Below are 18,883 nucleotides of genomic sequence, written 5' to 3' on the forward strand. Positions count from 1 at the left end.
GAGATTAAAAAAGGATTGTATTACCTTGGCCTGAAAATGTGATGGAAAATGAAATTTGCTTTACCAAGAAAGAAAGCTTTTGCAACTCAAATTGTTCTAATAAGGCCCTTATACGGGGATCGTTCGTGGTAGAGTAAGATGACAGATATGGGAAAAGTTCCTTCTTATTTGGGTTGCCAGTAAGTAAATAGCACAATGTTTAAAATCACTCACACAGATAAAGTAAGTCGCAAAACAATATGATTATATTTATGTGCTGTAAAGTATAGGTGTTTATATCCTTTATAAAGAAAGCTGGGATTAAGATCTTAAGAAAGGTCCTAGGCACTAAAGAGCTTATGGTGCATATGAAATAATATCCCTGTTATTTACTTTAAGATTAAAGCCATGCTAAAATTAAATAAGTATAAGGAAGTCCCAACAAATTCTGATTTTTAAAAAATCTATGCATTTGTAAAAATGTCAAGTTCTTTATCAGAAAGTTTGGGAGTCCTGGTTTGTTGGTGCCTTTTAAGAGCATACTTGATCTGCCTGTTGGGTAATTCTGTTTTGTTTACATGAATGTAAATGCACAGAAAAAGGTCTGGAAAGGGGAACACCAAATCATTCACAGTGGTTCCACCTGCAGAGAGGCTGCAGAATGGGGAGCATTGTGTTTTTCCATCTTACTCTATTTTTTCCCCTCATCTTCTCTATCCAAAATGTAGTCATTGATTTCATGTACAATTATTAAAGTAAACAAACATACTGGGAAAGTAAAATGCCTCACCTTTTCTTCTTTTTTTAATTATTTTATTTTTATTTATTTGAGAGAGAGAGAGCATGAGAGGGGGGAGCAACAGAGAGAGAGGGAGAAGAAGACTCCCCGCTGATCTGGGAGCCCATTATCCCATTTATTTGGACTCTGGGATCATGATCTAAGCCGAAGGCAGACGTTTAATTGATTGAACCACCCAAGTGCCTCTCTCTCTTTCTTTTTTTTTTAATTTTTAAATTTGAGTGTAGTTGACATACAATGTTACATTAAGTCTGAGGCGTACAAAATAATGATTTGATAAGTCTATACATTAGGCTATGCTCACCACAAATGTAGCGACCATCTGTAACCATACGATGCTATTTAGTCTGACTTATCTCAGCATAATACCTTCGAGTTCCATCCATGTTGTTATAAATGAGCCATTCTCATTCTTTTTTATAGCTGTGTGATATTCCACCCCATATAGGCATATATACGTACATATATATATACACATATACCACATCCTCCTATCTTTATTTTGCTCTCAAATTTTAATATCAAATGCTTATATTTGATAAATGTTCACATAATCTGGAGGGCAGCTCAGATCATCCTCCAAACTAAGTGTGTTGGTTTTTCTTTCTCATTCGACGACATGGTTAGACAGCTACCCCGTGTCAGTCCTTTGCAGATATTGCTGTTGTCACTGGCACCCCCGCCAGTCGGTGAGGTCTCATACCCTGCCAGGCATCGGTGCACAGCTCTCCGTGTACTCACCCACTGGTGGATCTCTCCCAACGGTCCCATGAGGCGCGCGTTACTGTCACTGTCGCTTTGCGGTGGAAGGACTAGAGGCTGGAGAGATCCCATTCTCTCGTGCAAGCTAGACAGGACAGCTAGCAGGTGATGCAACCGAGACAGGCAGCCTCTGGCCCACTGGCTTCACATTCTGCAAAGGGAAGAGGATGGGGGTGGTGCTTGTCTGCAGTTCAAGATTTTTACTTCATTTCATAGGTGGCATATACACTTTTGCCTAATTGGGAGGTGAATAAGCATCTGGGTCTGGTTGATGTGTTGGTTGAAAATTACTATTATTATGAGGATGATTATTATAGTATTTAGTAATTATGCAGTGCTTTATACTTCAAAGAACAGTGCTTTATAATCATTTATTAGCTGTGTCTCACAACATCTCTATGGTACCAGATGCACTTCTTGTGCATATTTTGCAGAAAGAAAAATTGAGGCAGAGTAAGCTGGGCCACCACTGCATAAGAAACAATGAAGGTGGAATGCAACCTCTTAACGTCTGGACATACTGAACAGCCCAACCTGGACAACAACAGCAGCTTAATTCTCAAAACCTTTTAAAGGGAGGTGTCGGCTCCAGTATTTTTTTCCTCAATGTTTAATTAAAAATTAAATGTGAAATATGCTAAAAATTGATGGCCATTCCCTTTTAGAGCCTCCATTTTTGTACTTTTTTCTTTCATTTTTGAACCTTTAGTGCATTTCTGTCAATGTGATATTTTTGCTCGAATTCAACCTTGCTCTCTCCCATTTCTCCATGCGAGCACAATTTAACTACAAATATTGGTTTCTGGTGTCAATATTGTATTCCTTCAAATTGCTGCCATTGTTTTTAAAAAGATACCTTTTTTTGCTACATGCGTAAGGCTGTTCATGATAACTTGCAATAAAAACAAACTTGTAAGAATTACATGGAAATTAAAGGAAGTCTTAGATTTACACACTTTAAAATAGAAGATTATAAACATATCAACATGACTTGGGGTGGAAGCAAGAAAGAGATGAGAAAGTTCTGTGTAGGTTTATCACAGCACCTATTAAAAACCTGGAAGAGATACCATGCACTCTTCCATAAATCTGGTAATCTCAGTTGGGGGGGGGACAGTCATGGCTCTAGCACATGGGAAAGGCTCAATGAATATTAATTTAGTGGTTAAGACTATGTCTGTGGAGAAAGATTGCCTGTGTTCTGATCCTGGCTCCATTATTTACTAGAACTAGCTGTGTTTGTGTCTCTCTAGCCAGGGGGGTGGCTGGTGGAAAAAAAAATGTTCATACTCGGGAACCCTGGGTGGCGCAGCGGTTTAGTGCCTGCCTTTGGCCCAGGGCGCGATCCTGGAGACCCGGGATCGAATCCCACGTCGGGCTCCCGGTGCATGGAGCCTGCTTCTCCCTCTCCCTCTGCCTATGTCTCTGCCTCTCTCTCTCTCTCTCTCTCTCTGTATGATTATCATAAATAAAAAAAAAAAGATTTAAAAAAAATGTTCATACTCCATTAAATTAGTTATCATTCACTTTATTCAAGTACTTGCTATTATTTGTCTTTTCAACTTCCAAGGCTGTTGACAATTAACATCGGCTACCATGCCTTTAAAATGTTGGTGGCAATATTTATAATTTGATGTCTCCATTTGTCTAGTTTGTTTAAAAATGGTACAACATGGTATCCCACAACTGTGTACCCTGAAAAACAATTTAAAAGTGCCCCCAAATACATCGCAATTAATAGTTAATGAGCACATGTAAAATCTACAATCTTCTATACCTGTTCCTTCAAAACCTCCATACCATCCCACACACCAGTCAGTGGCTCCAAATTCAGTGCCCACCATGAAGATTTCACACGTGAGTGAGGCTGACTTATTGCACCACCTGAATAAGGAGCTGCATCTGAGCTAAAGACACTGACTCCTTGTGAGATGCACATCCAGTCTGCCAGAGTGTCGAAATTTTCAAGAGACACTAGAAATTGGGATTTTTTACTTTACGTGATATTTCTCAATTAAAATAATTTTCTTAAAGATTTTATTTTTATTTGATAGAGAGAGAGCACAGAAGCAGGGGGAGCAGCAGAGGGAGAAGGAGAAGCAGGCTCTGATGTGGGACTCAATTCCAGGATCTCGAGATCGTGACTTGAGCTGAAGGCAGATGCTTAACCGACTGAGCCACCCAGGTGCCCCTCAATTTAAAATTTTTGACTCAATTTCTTTCTTTTTAATTTTTACTTCACAATTTATTTCTAGTACAAAGGTCTGTGGGTCAAGTAACACATTTGAGGACCATTTATCAAATATCTGCCTATTATACTAGCACATACATAAAAGTACACTGTGCTGTTACATAATATATCATACCGACAGGTCCATTTGTGCTGAGGCATGAATAAAAGGTGGGGAAGACAAAATATGACAAAGTCTTTACAAAAGTCACAAGTCTAGTGGGGAGATAGGCAACAACGTCACAGAAGAGAGTGAAAAACGCTGTAGCAGAGTGTGGAACCCAGGACTTAGCCTGAGGACTTAAGTATTTGATGGGCCTAGGTTGAAGCAGACAAAAAACAAAGAAGCCTATTATTTGAAAGCTTGGCAAACAGTGGACACCCAAGTAGATGGCTCTTTTGTTTCACAAAACACCTTAATGGATTTTCGGGGTGGGAGCTATGCATGGACAGGGCCCAGCCTTGCACAGTTCCAGGGGGACCAGTCCTATTGTGGCTTGTGCAATTGGCACCCCCTTGAGCACCATTCAGATTGTATTCTTTATGAATGGTACCCCCTGGATTTGTGCAACCTGGTGATTCTGTCAACAAAGATGGGCCTGGAGTCTGGCCTGAGAGGAGGATTGAGAGCTAAATCCTTCTACATAATAAAGAGGAATTTAAAATCTTTGCCTAGTGGGTGGAGGCAGAAGGGTGGAGGGGTGTCTGTAATAGGGAGAAGAAAAGGGTTTGGAGGAAAGATCTCTAGGAATGGGGGGGGGGCAGCAATTTGGCAACAACCTAGAGCCTATGAACCTGGTGAGAGATGCCCTGTAATTTTTAAAAGAGACACATAAAATCCTGTCATCTTTAACTTCAGGAGACACTGACGAATGAAGTCAAACAACTTTTTCTCTGGCATCAAGTATAGGCCTTTGAACCTCTTATGTATGAATCAGATAACCAGGAAAGATTCGATGCTTGGGCTCACAGAGCAACACTGGTTAAATATACGATACTGTAATAACTTGCCTTTTTACTGTTTTTCTTCAAAAAGCTCAAAGTGCTTATACTTTTATTTCCTCATTTGTTCTAACATTCCAGTGTGGGAGGGGAAGATTTATGATAACATTATTTATAGAGGGAGAAATTGAAATAGAGATTAAGTCGCTTACTCAATGTTGCATAGTTTGGGTGGTGGAGCCCACACTGGAATTTGGTTCTCCAAGCTCCTGCCACAAAGTGGAGAGAGCATGAGTTTTGGAATTAGAGAAATCTTTGTTTGAACAATCCAGATTTCTGCCCCTTAATAAGAATGTGGCCTTAAGTCAATTATTTCACCTAGGTCTCAGTTTTTCTCTTCTGTAAAATTAAGACCATAAAACCTCATACTAGTGTAGTGAAGATTAATTTAGAAAATGCATGTAAAGCCCTGCCACAGAGTAGTTCCAGAATAAGATTAGTTCCACCCCTAACCCAGTATTATCTGGTTAGATTTCAGTACAGATTTTAAGTAATCAAAAAAGAATCCTCCATGAATACTCATTTCTTTCTCTAGCCTCATCTTCCACCGAGAGCAAAACACGAATAAAAATGCTTCAACAGGTCGTTGAATTCAATGGGAGAACTTCTGCTTCAGGAGAGTTATTCCTGTTGGGATAATTAGAAGAAACAGTTCTGTGGAAGACAAGATAGTAGAGTGCAGTGCTTCTAAAACTGGAGAAGGTATCAGAGTCACCTGCAAGGCCTGTTAAAACACAGATTGCTGGGCCGCACCCTGGAGTTTCTGATTCACAAGGTCTGGAGTGGGGCCTAATAATTTGCGTTGGTAACAAGTTTCCAGCGTGATGTTGGTGTTGCCAGGGTAGGGAGTACACCCCAGAGAAGCACTAGCATGGTGAAGCGAAATTCAGGGGGTAGGGCCCAGCCATCTGTGCTTTAACAAGACTCTGGGTAATTCTGATGCACTTACCAGTTTGAAAACCACTGGCATAGTGATGCAAAGCATCTGAGGATTCAAATCCTGAGTACACCGTTTACTAGTCAGACAACTGGGTTGGTTGACAGACCTCCAACATATGTGAGTCCTGCGGGAGCCTGACAAGGTCGGGATTCCTCTCCCTATCGCTCTAAGCTTCTCAGTGGAAAGTGAAGTTAGTGAGTCCTGCCAATCCAGGCTCGGTTTTTCACTCCTTCACACTGTGAGGCACGAAAAGTCTGCTTAAATTTGGGTATTAGGGAAAAGTATTTACAAACACTTCTGCAATCATAAAAATAAAATAAACAAGGCAGTGTTGTAAATAAAGCCAAAGGCAAAGGCATTGTTTACATTTTAAATTCATAATAACAGGTTCTGAACCATTTCCATTTTCTTGCCTTTCTTAGTAGAAAATTTTTAAAAAACTTTTCCTCCCTCACAGTTTTAAGAGATGCTTGTAAATTTGTTTTGCAGATAGTATGCATGCTAAGAGGATCCCCCACCCTCCTTCCCATATCTGGCCTCTCATACAGAATCTGCCTCAGATGTGCCTTCCGGATTTTGTGGCTGAGGAGTTTCTCCCACCCCCCCCTTCCCTTCTTTCCTGGCTTGGCATCTGACCCTGTGGGTCCTCCTACTGTCCCAGTTCACAAGTGTCACAAGTATCCAGGCTGGCCCCAGGACATTCTCTGGCTTACCTACCTTCATTTTTCCTATTGCAAAACCCTCTACTCTTTATTTCCTTAACCTTTTCTAGAGCCTATTGCTAACCCACAGTTTTCCAAACTGCGCCCACCCGCCCCCAGAGTGATCCACAGGAGGAGAAATTGTTCCCACTGATGGTGACGTAGGTTGACTTCTATCCAGTCCTACTTGGTACGGGGTACGCTCAAGCGTTTATCATTGTCATCTTGAATTCTTACGACAATCTAGAGGTGATTACACACCTATGCATATATATGCACACCCACACGCAAATGAGGAAACCCGGGCTTCAAGAAGTCAAGCAACTTGCTCCAGGTGAAAAAGTGAAAAGTCCATAGCAGGATGCAGGCAAGAAGATTCCAGAGTCTCCCGGCTCTTGGCTTCTGTTCAAATTCCAAGTGATGCTGAAATATAGGAACATAACCTGCCCTCTGCCCTTAAGCAAAGCGCTTCAAACTCTTGTTAGGAGTAGATGTAAAGGGACGCCTGGGTGGCTCAGTGGTTGAGCGTCTGCCTTTGGCTCAGGGCGTGATCCTGGAGACCTGGGATCGAGTCCCACATTGGGCTCCCTGCAGGGAGCTTGCTCCCTCTGCCTCTGTCTCTGCCTCTCTGTGTCTCTCATGACTAAATCAATAAAATCTTAAAAAAAAAAAAAAAAGGAGTAGATGTAAAGATTCAATACGCACAACACAAGGTAAAATCGAGAGCCACTGTTTGTGGTATTGGGTTTGGTATCTTTGATCGGAGGAGGAAGGTACAGATAATGCAAGGTACAGATGATAACCAGCACCTCCCAGGGTTCGGGGACGATGCACGGGGTTAGGCACCTGCAGCGCATGACACGTAGTAAGCATCTAGCAGGGAGTTAACTATCATCATTTGGAAAGGACTGGAGAGGGACACCTGGTGGCTCAGCGGTTGAGCCTCTGCCCTTGGCTCAGGGCGTGACCCCGGGGTTTCAGGATCGAGTCCCGCGTCGGGCTCCCTGCATGGAGCCTGCTTCTCCCTCTGCCTGTGTCTCTGCGTCTCTCCCTCTGCGTGTCTCTCATGAATAAATAAATAAAATCTTAAAAAAAAAAAAAGAAGGAAAGGAGTCTGGAGGCCGGCTGTGTAAGTGTGCACGCCCGACCCCCGCACCCAAATGCTCCCATCCTCGGCCTCGTGGCGCGTGAAAATAGGCGGCTGCAGCGGACCAAGTGCGAAGCGCAGTGAGGGGCGCAGGCGCCTCCCGGGGCTTCCGAGGGGCCTCGGCGTCGGAAAGGGTGAGCGACCAGCCTGGGGGCGGGCTTAGCGCGCTCGGCCCCGCCCCCGCCCCCGCCCGCAAGCCCCGCCCCGCCCCCCCGCAGGCCCCGCCCCCGCAGGCCCCGCCCCCGCCCCGCCCGGGAGGCGCTGGCAGCTCAGCGCGGGAGCAGTTCCGGTGCCAAGACTCGTCCCTCCCCCGCTTCCCCGGAAGTGCTTCTCCCAGGCTCGGGCCGGAGAGAGGCCTTGCAGGCACAGCTGCCGAGCCTCGGTCGGCTCCGAGCAGGGGCTGGAGCCCGGGGTCCGCGGCCGCCCACCCGCTCCCGCCTCCTGCCAGCGCCCGGGCCGGCGGTGAGTGGCCGGGGGGGCGCCCCGGGACGGCGGCGGGGCGCGGCGGGGCTGGGCTGTCGGGCTCCGGGGAGGGGGCTCGTCGGCCGCCGGCGCCCCGGGCGAGTGCGGGGGGCGGGCGGGGCGGGGCCGGGGCGCGGGGTCCCGGGACCTGAGAGCGGGGCCGGGCCGGGCCTCGGCGCCCCGGGTCTCGGCGCCGCCTCCCGGGCGCGCTCTCCGCCGCCGGCCCTGGGCTCGGCCTCGGGCTGCAGGTCCCGACGTTGGTGCCCTCGGGGGCGGCAGCCGGGGGTCCTCCGCGGCGCTGCTCGTCCACACGCGCCGGGGGAGCGCCTCGGGACGGCGCCCCGGGGGCACCGGGTGTGCGGGGCCCGCAGCGCGCCTGCCCGGCTCCCCGCTCCCCGCTCCCCGGAGAGCCTGCTCGGGCGGCCGCTGCAAGGCGTTGAGGAAGACAGCTTGCCGGAGGGAAATCAGTACTTAACTTCCCTTATTTTCTCCCACACTTAAAAAAAAAAAAAAGGAAAGAAAAAAGGAAAAAAAAGGGGGGGGAAAAGGGAAGCTGTTCTCTAATCGGCGCTCCTGATTGTTGTGGCCACCCCGGAGTCACAGTGGGATGACGGCTTCAGCTTGCGGTTATTGCACGAATTGACGGCCGGAGGTTGGAGAATCACTGTGCCCCCTCTTCCCTGAAGTTTGTATATCTTCATATATGTCTTTTTATTATTTTTTTAAGATTTTATTTATTTATTCATGAGACACACACACACACACACAGAGGCAGAGACCCAGGCAGTGGGAGCAGCAGGCTCCACGCAGGGAGCCCGACGTGGGGCTGGATCCCTGGTCCCCGGGGTCACGCCCTGGGCCGCAGGCAGGTGCTCACCCGCTGAGCCACCGGGCTGCCCTATACCTTCGTATTTTTGGACCTGTCATTTTCCTTAACTTTCAAAGACTGTTTTCTTTCTTTCTTTTTTTTTTTCTCAGTGGCTCCTTAGAGGTTCCAGTTGTGCTGCAATGCAGAGGTTGTCACAGGTGGATAGAGGTGGTGTGTGTGTGTGTGTGTGTGTGTGTGTGTGTGTGTTAAGCTGCATTTTGAGCTTTACCTCGGATAAATTGAGAATTTCCTAGAGGAGAAAACGATGCAGTAGGTAGGTAGTGTTTTTTAGTGGACTTAGTTCTTAGCTACTAGACTGTGTGTGGGGGGGGGCAGGGGGGAGGTTTGTATGCAACGAGGCTTTTCTGCATTTAATAGTGATTTTTCAATGATGATGGCAAGAGAATGCAAATGCATTCACTGAGGGTTGTGACCGGCTGCAGATGACCATTGCATTTTTTTTTATTTTTATTTTTTGCAATGTAAAGTGCACACAAACCGTTTATTGTGAAGCCAGTGACCCTTTTCCTGTGCTTCTCACCTTGTGCTTATATTAAGATGTATACTGTAGTTTTTTTAGGTACTTATCTCATTCTCTCTCCTCCCACTGCTGAAAGGGGAGGTAATATCCTGCATTAGGGAAAAATAGACTGAAGTGGTGAGTTCAGTGAGCTCTCTTCCTGTGCAAAAGAAAAGTTATTTCAGTGTTGTTGATTTTTCAGCAGGCAAAGGGTGGCTGACTTTTTAGAAATTCTTGTTTCTTTTATTCCTTTATTGATTGTGGTCAAAGGGTGGTTGATTTTTACAGTCCCTGGTGGGGGGAAAAGTTAAATTAGATTTAGACATTGTGGATTCTTAGCCATTTGCAATGCTTGATTGTTTAGAGCTTACGGTTGGAATATTGGAATTGAGAAAACCTGCAAAAGGAGTCAAGTTAGATATGATCATGGATCCATAGTGCAAGTAGGATAGTATGATAGGTTTTTTGATAGTATGATAGGTGTTTTGAAGGAGAAATATTTAAAGAATTGTAAGAGCAGAAAAAGGCAGTTGGGGAATTTCAGGTGCCCTTAGGCTCTGTAAATTTCATTAGGTTCAGGTCCATTCGATAGATGTTGAATATTTGCATTGTAAATTTTATTGTATTATTGAAGTCAATGAGTACTGAATTTTTGCTATGTTAGGCATCAAGCTCTGTTAGGCAACCGCGTAGGAATGAATATACAGCCGTAACCATTAAAATTCATGTTTTGGCAATAATTTTCTAAGGTGTGTCAGAAATCATGAAGAGGTGAATTGTATTGCTTGGGCATATTAAAATTTTTTTTCTAATTAGAGGTGGGTGTTGTGTGTTTTATGAAAAGTACTGTTAGGCATTATAGGATACAAAGATGAAGCATTTGGTCTTTAGGAATTTGAAATCTAGAAGTCCTGAGATGTAAGATATTTACATAAAAGTATGTAAATACTGTGTGAGTGGGATGACCTAAAGTTTGGAGTTCTATGAAAAGAAAATGGGTTCATTTTTAACTGGAGTAAGCAGCTAAAAAGTAGAAAGTGGTGGAGATAAAAGAGCACTCTGAAGCTGTTGAGCACTTGGCATCACGCTTCATGCTGGTCACACTACGTACATTTTCTAAGCTTCACAACGACATAAAAGCATCTTAATAAATAATGAGGGCAATGCTTAAGTATGTTAGGTAGCTGAGCCTCAGTTTGAATCCAGGTCTGCCTGGTGTCAAAGCCTGTGCATTTCCACTCCATCATGCTACTTCTCAATAAACTGGTAGCCTGAGTTTAACATTGCAGAGGGTGAGACTTTTCTGACACAAGAATTTAGGGGTCGGGAGTAGGTGGATGAAGACTTTTCAAATAAAGGGAGTGATGCAAGTGCAGGCATGGAGGTGGGAAAGTTCACTGTATACACAGAAGAGTTAATGGACAGATTGCTTAGAATATAGGGTTCATTTTTGGCAATAAGAGTTGAGGTTTGAAATTTTATTTTGGGGCTGGATTGAGGAATATATATATATATTTTAAGATTCTGTTTATTTGAAAAAAAAAAAAGATTTTATTCATGAGAGAGACAGAGAGAGCGAGAGAGAGGCAGAGATACAGGCAGAGGGAGAAGCAGGCTCCATGCAGGGAGCCTGATGTGGGACTCGATCCCAGGTCCCCAGGATCAGGCCTTGGGCTGAAGGCGGCGCTTAACCGCTGAGCCACCGGGGCTGCCCAAGGAATATATTAAATGCTGTATTTAGGGGTTCAACATTTAGGAGGTACTGAGAAGCTACTAGGTCTCATAGTGTAGTGTGCAAAATGATTTGTTGTAGAAAGCCAGCTTTCAAGAAACATACTGGGCAAGGGCAGTGGCATTGAGATGGGGTGGGTGGAGGAGGGATTGTTGGGGAAGGTTTAGAGAAACTGGAAGATGAAAATTATATTTTAAGTGTGGATGATGGTGATGGTGGTACTATTACTAGAAATATAGGCAAAGAGGTGCATAATGAGATCAGTTTTGAATACATTGAGTTTTTTTTTTTAATATAGTTGCAAAACCCTGGAAATGCCCAGAGGCTTTTGGAAATGTGGGTTTGTAGTTCATGAGAGAGGTCAGTGTGAGGCATGTATTAAACATGGGTGTAGAGAATAACACAAATAGATGTACTAGTTGAATCGGGGTAAGGAGATGAAAGAGCCGAGAGGGACTTTACAAGGAAAGGGGAAAAAATGAACCTTTATTTTTGATGGCATCTGCTTAAAACAGAAGGAGAAGATAGTCTGTACTGTATTCTGCTCCCTCTCATTGCAGATTCAGATGGAGTACAAAGACTCTGATCATTGAAAATCTAATGGGGAAATAAAACTTTCTTGCCATTGCTAGCAAGAATATTATGCTACGGTTTCATGGAGGATGAACTATTTCAGACTTACTTGTTCCAGGGTATTGGGCTCTAGTTACTTAAGAGCTGTTTGGTCGTTTCTCTTGAGCGTTTGTTGGCAAGTGATATGTGAGGATTTGGAAGCAGATCCCTGGTAGGTATTCTATTTATTTAAATTTATGACTTTCAATTTTGGTTTCAATAACAAAAGCCTTTGAATATTCAAATATAATTTTTGTCCCTCCTATTCCTACTGGCTGCTAATAGTGCCTTTCATGGAAAACCGTAATCAATTGCATATTTTTCTTCCAACTCTCTTTTATAAGTATTTCTGATTAACACAGATAGTTTTGTCTTTAATATTCTGATTATCCTAGAGGGCGGGAATGATAAGATACTTTCATCCGTTGTGTAATGATACATATATAAAGCTATATATTTTTATTTGGAAACTAAGTACTATGGACTTAAGGAATTTCATGTAGTTTTCCGTTTGATATTTAAGTGTGGGGAACCTGTGTATTAATGTGTAAAAGATTTTTTAGTTTGCAGAATGAGGCTTAGAGTTGTAACTTTTTGAGGGCAAGTTTATTATTTTTAGACTGAGTTACCAGGCAAGTGTTTATTTCCTTCTTGAGAGTTAATACATTCCTTTTGTTTTTGAGGAATATGTTTTTTACTATATTACAGGCACTTGGGAATGTCCTAAGAGTCCTGCGTCAGTCTCCGTGGAGGCAGGGGGTTTTGTGTGTGCTTTGTCTGGGCTGGTTGGCTTAGTTGCAGTGAGCCTGGTATTAATGAGGCAAAGGTCAGGAGTTCCATTTAGCTTCGGTCTGAGTGATGGCCCGGGAAGTACACCTCTAGCCAGCTGTCTTGGAAATTCCTCGGTTGTCATTGGTCACGAAGGTGACTGGATTAGGATGGATCTTTATACCACTGAAAAAATATTAAAGGAAACCTAGCATAATGGTTAGTAATTCTGACTCTGGAATTAGAGAGACCTGTGTCAAAATTCTTGGTCTGCAATGTTGGGAGAGTCCCTAAACCTCTCCAAGCCTCTATTTCCTCATTATTGAATAGGTTAATATTTGGTTTGGGCATGTCCTCCCGTTGTTTTCTTTTTCCAAGTGGGAGTTAGCTGCTTAGACCTGTGGTTCCCCAGTGCTGGACTATGGAGAGGTGTCAGCCCATGACAGAGTTTTCACTTGTCTGAAATGAGAATGGGTTAGCTTTTCATAAAGCTAAATCTATTGAATTTAAAAGATAATATTTTTTCCTAAAATTATCTTTTACCATTTTTGACGGAAGCATATTCTTTTATGAGATAATGATGGTAGCAATTGGTTGTTATTTTCTTTTTAAATGTTCTTGGCAAAATAAAAGTTGGCAACTCTGCTGGTCCCCCAGTTTTGTCTTTAAGATTACCGTTCTGTGAGATCTGAAAATCTTGACTTAAACAGAACCAGGGAATTGGGGGAGATTACTTATTCAATATATCATATATAGTCTGGTTTGGGGTACATTCTAACCCTTCTGTTGCCCTATAGAGGCTGTATTGTGATTCTCACGACCACTGAATTTAATCTTGTCGGGTTTTACTTTAAGACTTTTAAGGAGCAGTTCAGATTATTTTCAGTTCAGACAAAGTTGCTTCAAATTATTTAAGTCTGTATTTCTCAACCAGAGTCCCAGGAGGAAACTGGTGAACTGTGGGGGCTGCCTGGGGGTGCTGATGTAAGTCATTACTCTGTTGATTAGCCAACAAGATAAATAACTAGCCTTTGACATAGTGAAGTAGTAGAAATTGGCTTTCCTTTTCACCTCTTCTGCAGGGAAGCTAGAGCAAGAAAAGCTTTTTTTTTTTTTTTTTTTTTTTTAAATTTAATATAGCAAGTAAACCTTGTACAAATATCAGTATTCAAAAATGCTTTCTAGAGAAAGAATAGTTCAGCACTTTGCATAATGGGTTATGTAAGTGGAGCCACAGAAGTCCTCATGGGGACACAAACCAATTATTAGCATAAGCGCTATTGAAATTGCATTCAGTTGACTAGATGAGAAGCATTTTGACTCCCCTCCGTGCACTTAGCTTTGGAGGGGTGGGTGCGGAAAATTTAAGGCGCATACCTAGCCTAAATGACTGTTAAATTAAGGCTTAACGTTTGTTTCCTTTTAGTGTTTTTGGTTAGGTAATTTTCAAAATTGGGAGTGTTATAGAAATACTGAATATGTGTTAGAATGCCTAAAGCAAAATTTCAGATTAAGCTGATATAGGTTAGGCCCTCTGTCTTTTAATTTTAAAGGAACCTGAAAGTTTGCTGCATTAGAAAGTAAGGATGTTGTTGTTTTATAGTTTCGTTGTATACCATTATTTCTGGTAAATAAAAGACTCATACAGAATTCATTTATTTTAACAATGCTTACATTTTTCCTTCAAATTACTCCTATTGGCAGAAATGAATGGTATGCTCAGGAGTCTGGAGAGGTAGTCCAAAGTGTCCTGCTACAACTAGAAAATTTCACGACTCCTATAGGGTTTTATTTTTAAAAATTCACACAAATTTCATGTTTTGCTATTTTATGTAGATGTAAACAGTATTATAAAGTACTGTCAACCAAAATTGGTGCCCTGAAGAAGGGGCAGTATGTTCATCCTATGGATTTTCATATCCCTATGATATGGCTAGTGGCACTGTGCTTAACTGTTTAATTTTAGCTCATTTAAAAAAAAAAGCTGTGTTCTAATGGTTTTTGGTGGAACACAGGATGGTGGACAATTATTAACACTTTTACATGCTTTTAACAAACAGACTGTTTTGAATACTACCATGGAGCTGTAGTTTCATAGAAATCAAACGACTTTAAAAAGAGATTTAATCAATTTTAAGATGTTCATTTATATTTAAGATTATTGAATTATTAATATATTTCTATATTGATATAAAATATATTTAAATATAAAAATACAGCAGCAGTGTCTAATTGAACTTTCTTAATTATGGAAATGTTCTGTATCTGTGCTATTCAATATAGTTGCCCTTATATGGCTACCAAGCACTTAAATAAAATGTGTCTAGTGATACAGGGGAACTAAATTTTAAATTTTATTTGATTTTAATTAATTTAAATGTGAATAGCTCCAGTTGAGGCTAGTGACTACTGTGTAAGAAGTGCTACCCTCAAGGGCTGGTAAGACATGGAGAAGGGAGGTTAGAAGCCTTCATACCACTGCTCAGCTTAGTTATAGGCAAAATTAGGCCCTTGATACATATTTCTTAATGAAATAGTATTTTTACTGTTTCCATTTTTTTAAAGAATTTATTTATTTATTTGAGAGAGAGAGTGTGTGAGAGAGCACATCAGAGAGCACAAGCAGGGGGAGCGACAGAGGGAGAAGCAGGCTCCCTGCTCAGCAGCTAGCCTGATGGCGCTGAGCCCACCGCCCTGGGATCATGACCTGAGCTGAAGACAGACACTTCACTGACTGAGCCACCCAGGTGCCCCGTGTTCAATTTTTTAAAAAGATTTATTTACTTACTTGAGAGAGAGCAGAGCGAGTGTGCATGAATTGGGGGGAGGAGCAGGAGAGGGAGAGAGAAACTAAGCAGACTGCACACTCTGTTGAACCCCTCAAGGCTTGATCTCACCACCCTGAGATCACAGCCTGAACCAAAACCAAGAGTCAGAGGTTTAACTGAGCACTCCACCGAGGTGCCCCCATTGTTCCGATTTTTAAGACCAAAGTTTGTGAAGTGTTCTAGGTTTTTTAGAGAGTGATCACTAGTCTTGATTTTTTTCTTCTGCATTGATTTTTAAATTTTATTTTTATTACAAAAGTGTACAGTATCCTGAATGTACAATTTAAATAATTATAAAATGAACTACCACTAACTGGCTTGAAAAATTGAACATTGCCAGTATCTTTGAAGTCCCTTTATACTCCTTACCACTTGTGTTCTTGGACACTGGACACGCTTCCTAAGAAACCACCATCTAAATTTTGTGTTAATCATTCCCTTTTCCTTTTAATTTTCATGAATTAAAGAAAATTTCATTTCCCTCTCTCTTCCAGTTTGGAAGTTAATGTAGTTTTATGTAGTTTTCCTTTATTTTAGTTTTTCCTGACTCCCAACAAATTAGATATTATTATGTTTTAAACATTGTTGCTTTAATTTGCTTCTACATTTACAAGTGTCTTTGCTCAACATTTTCATTTGCATCTTGGACCTCTTGTTTGGGATCTAAGATAATTTTTTCTTTGCCTGAAATATATCCTATACAAGTTTCTTCAGTGAGGGTCTGTTGTTGGAAAACTTTTCATCTGTTTGAAAATATTTTTATCTAAATCCCATTCCCAAGATGGGCTTTTCTGAGTATACATTCTTTGTTATTTTTTTCTTTGCTCATTGTAGATTTTATCCCATTCTCTTCTGCCTTTTATTGCTGCTGAAAAATCTGTGATCCATCTAATTGTCATTCTTTTATGATGACTATATTTAGAATATTTAGAATCTGATTTCCATACTTTGATTTTGATATGTCTAGAAATTGATTTCTTTTTATTTATCATGCTTGGAATTCACTAGGCCATGGAATCTGACAATTGGTGTCTTTTAACAGTTTTGGGGGACTTTTGGCCATTTTCTCCTCAAATTTTATCTTCCATGTATTTTATCTGGAACTTGTATTTGAGGTAGGTCTTCTTACTCTACCCACCATGCCTCTTAACCTGCCTTTCATTGTTGCCATTTCTTTATCTTTCTGTGTTGTGTTCTGGATAGTTAGATAGATCTTTTCTTCCAGTTAGCTAATTCTTGCTTCAGCTATGTTCAACTAGGTTATTGAATTAAAAAGTTTTTTTCACTTTGTTTTAACTGTTATATTCATTTTTTAAATGATTTTATTTATTCATGAGAGACAGAGACAGAGACAGAGACAGAGGCAGGCAGAGACACAGGCAGAGGAGAAGCAGGCTCCATGCCAGGAGCCCAATGTGGGACCCGATCCTGGGACTCCAGGATTGTGCCCTGGGCCAAAGGCAGGTGCCATATCGCTGAACCACCCAGGGATCCCTGTTACATTCATTTTTATAGTAAAATATACATAAGTAGAATTTACCACTTGAAACTATTTTAAAGTGTTCAGTTCAGAGATGTTAAGTACATTCACTGTCACCACTGTCCATCCCCAGAACTTTTTTATCATTGCAAACTGAGATCTGTGCCCATTAAACAATAATTTCCTATTGCCCCTTCCACCTAGCCCCTGGCAAGAACTATTTTGCTTTCTTTTTTAATGAATTTGACTATTCTAGGTACCTCATATAAGTGGATCATATAATATTTGTCCTTCTGTGTCTGGCTTATTCCATTTGCCAGACACAGGGTTCATCCATGTTGTAGCATGTTGATTGAATTTTAAAAAAATTTATTTACTGTTTTCATTGTTAGGAGTTTTATGTAGTTCCTTTTTAAGTCTGCTTTATCCTTATTATTTTTTGGTGGTCTTAACTTTTTCTTGTCATGTTCTTAAGCTATCTTTTATTTCTTAAAAACGTATTAAATATATTTATTTTATACTTTGTCTCCGATAATCCTAATATCTGAAGTCTTTGCAGATATGATTCTGCTGTTTGTTTTGCTATGTTAATTTTTCAGTGTTTTTTCCCTTCATTTAAAAAAAATTAAATTCAGTTAATTAACATATAATGTATTACTGGTTTCAGAGGTAAGGTTAGTGATTCATCAGTCTTGTGTAATACCCAGTGCACATTACATCAATGTGCTCTCCTTAATGTCCATTACCAGTTACCCCATCCCTTCACCACCCTCCCCTCATTTATTTTCCTGTGACTGAGTCTCTTATGGTTTGTCTCCCTCTTTGATATCGTCTTGTTTTATTTTTTCCTCTTTTCCCCTATGATCCTCTGTTTTGTTTCTTTTTTTTTTTTTAATTTTTATTTATTTATGATAGAGAGAGAGAGATAGAGAGAGAGGCAGAGACATAGGCAGAGAGAGAAGCAGGCTCCATGCACCGGGAGCCCAACGTGGGATTCGATCCCGGGTCTCCAGGATCGCACCCTGGGCCAAAGGCAGGCGCCAAACCGCTGCGCCACCCAGGGATCCCCCTCTGTTTTGTTTCTTAAATTCTACATATGAGGGAGATCATATGGTAATTGTCTTTCTCTGATGGACTTCGTTTAGCACATCTTCTAGTTGCATCCATGTTGTTGCAAATGACAAGATTTCTTTTTATTTTTTTTTTTTAAGATTTTTATTCATGAGAGACCCAGAGAGAGAGGGGGTGGGGGCAGAGACACAGGCAGAGGGAGAAGCAGGCTCCCTGCAGGGAGCCCAATGTGGGACTCGATCTCTGGTCTCCAGGATCAGGCCCTGAGCTGAAGGCGGTGCTAAACCACTGAGCCACCTGGGCTGCCCTCTTTTTTTCTTGATGAAAAACTAAGTACAGTAATATACCTTACATTTGTATAGGGTTTTCTAGTTTGTCAAGCATTTTTATATATTATGATTTTATTTTGTAGTTCTGGAAACAAAGACTCAGAGACATAGCTAATAAGTAATAAGCATTGGAATTCAAACTCTGGTTTTCTTTTTTTTTTAAATTTTTTTTTTAATGTTTATTTATTTATGATAGTCACACAGAGAGAGAGAGAGGCAGAGGCATAGGCAGAGGGAGAAGCAGGCTCCATGCACCGGGAGCCTGATGTGGGATTCAATCCCGGGTCTCCAGGATCGCGCCCTGGGCCAAAGGCAGGCGCTAAACCGCTGCACCACCCAGGGATCCCAAACTCTGGTTTTCTTAAGGTTCCTTTTACTAGCTATATTTGCCTCTTAAGCATGGTCTGTGTCTTGTTCATTGTTACACTGTCAGTATCTTGGACTTTTGAATGAATAACATAGACACATAGACGTGAGTTGCTGTCTGACAACTGTCTTATAAGGTAGTAGTTCTACTGTAATTGTGTTATTTATGTATTTTATGTTTACATATACTATACATATACTATATAAAATGTATAATTATGTATTTGTAATCACCGAGAGCTTAGGGCTTGTGTGGAGGAGTTTTTGATGCTTGCATAACCCTAGTT

General features: G+C 41.6%; 2 protein-coding genes across 13 annotated transcripts in view; both read left to right on the forward strand.

The window, feature by feature from the left end:
* Window positions 1-2,462, forward strand: part of YEATS4 (YEATS domain containing 4) — a 76,166-nt gene extending 73,704 nt beyond the window's left edge. For all 5 annotated transcript variants that reach the window (XR_012038959.1, XR_012038960.1, XR_012038961.1 and 2 more), the window contains one exon: window positions 1,975-2,462. The gene's annotated coding sequence lies outside the window, so the exon portion shown is untranslated. The remainder of the gene's footprint in view (window positions 1-1,974) is intronic.
* Window positions 2,463-7,872: 5,410 nt separating this feature from the next.
* The window catches only part of FRS2 (fibroblast growth factor receptor substrate 2), a 106,986-nt gene continuing 95,975 nt past the window's right edge, over window positions 7,873-18,883 (forward strand). For 6 of the 8 annotated variants that reach the window (XM_072843235.1, XM_072843236.1, XM_072843233.1 and 3 more), the window contains exon 1: window positions 7,883-8,022. The gene's annotated coding sequence lies outside the window, so the exon portion shown is untranslated. Of the gene's footprint in view, window positions 8,023-8,676; window positions 8,708-18,883 lie in introns of those variants that run through there. The other 2 variants (XM_072843234.1, XM_072843237.1) reach the window with 2 other exon arrangements.

Source organism: Canis lupus, chromosome 11 (genome assembly GCF_048164855.1).
Source record: "Canis lupus baileyi chromosome 11, mCanLup2.hap1, whole genome shotgun sequence".
NCBI lineage: Eukaryota > Metazoa > Chordata > Mammalia > Carnivora > Canidae > Canis > Canis lupus.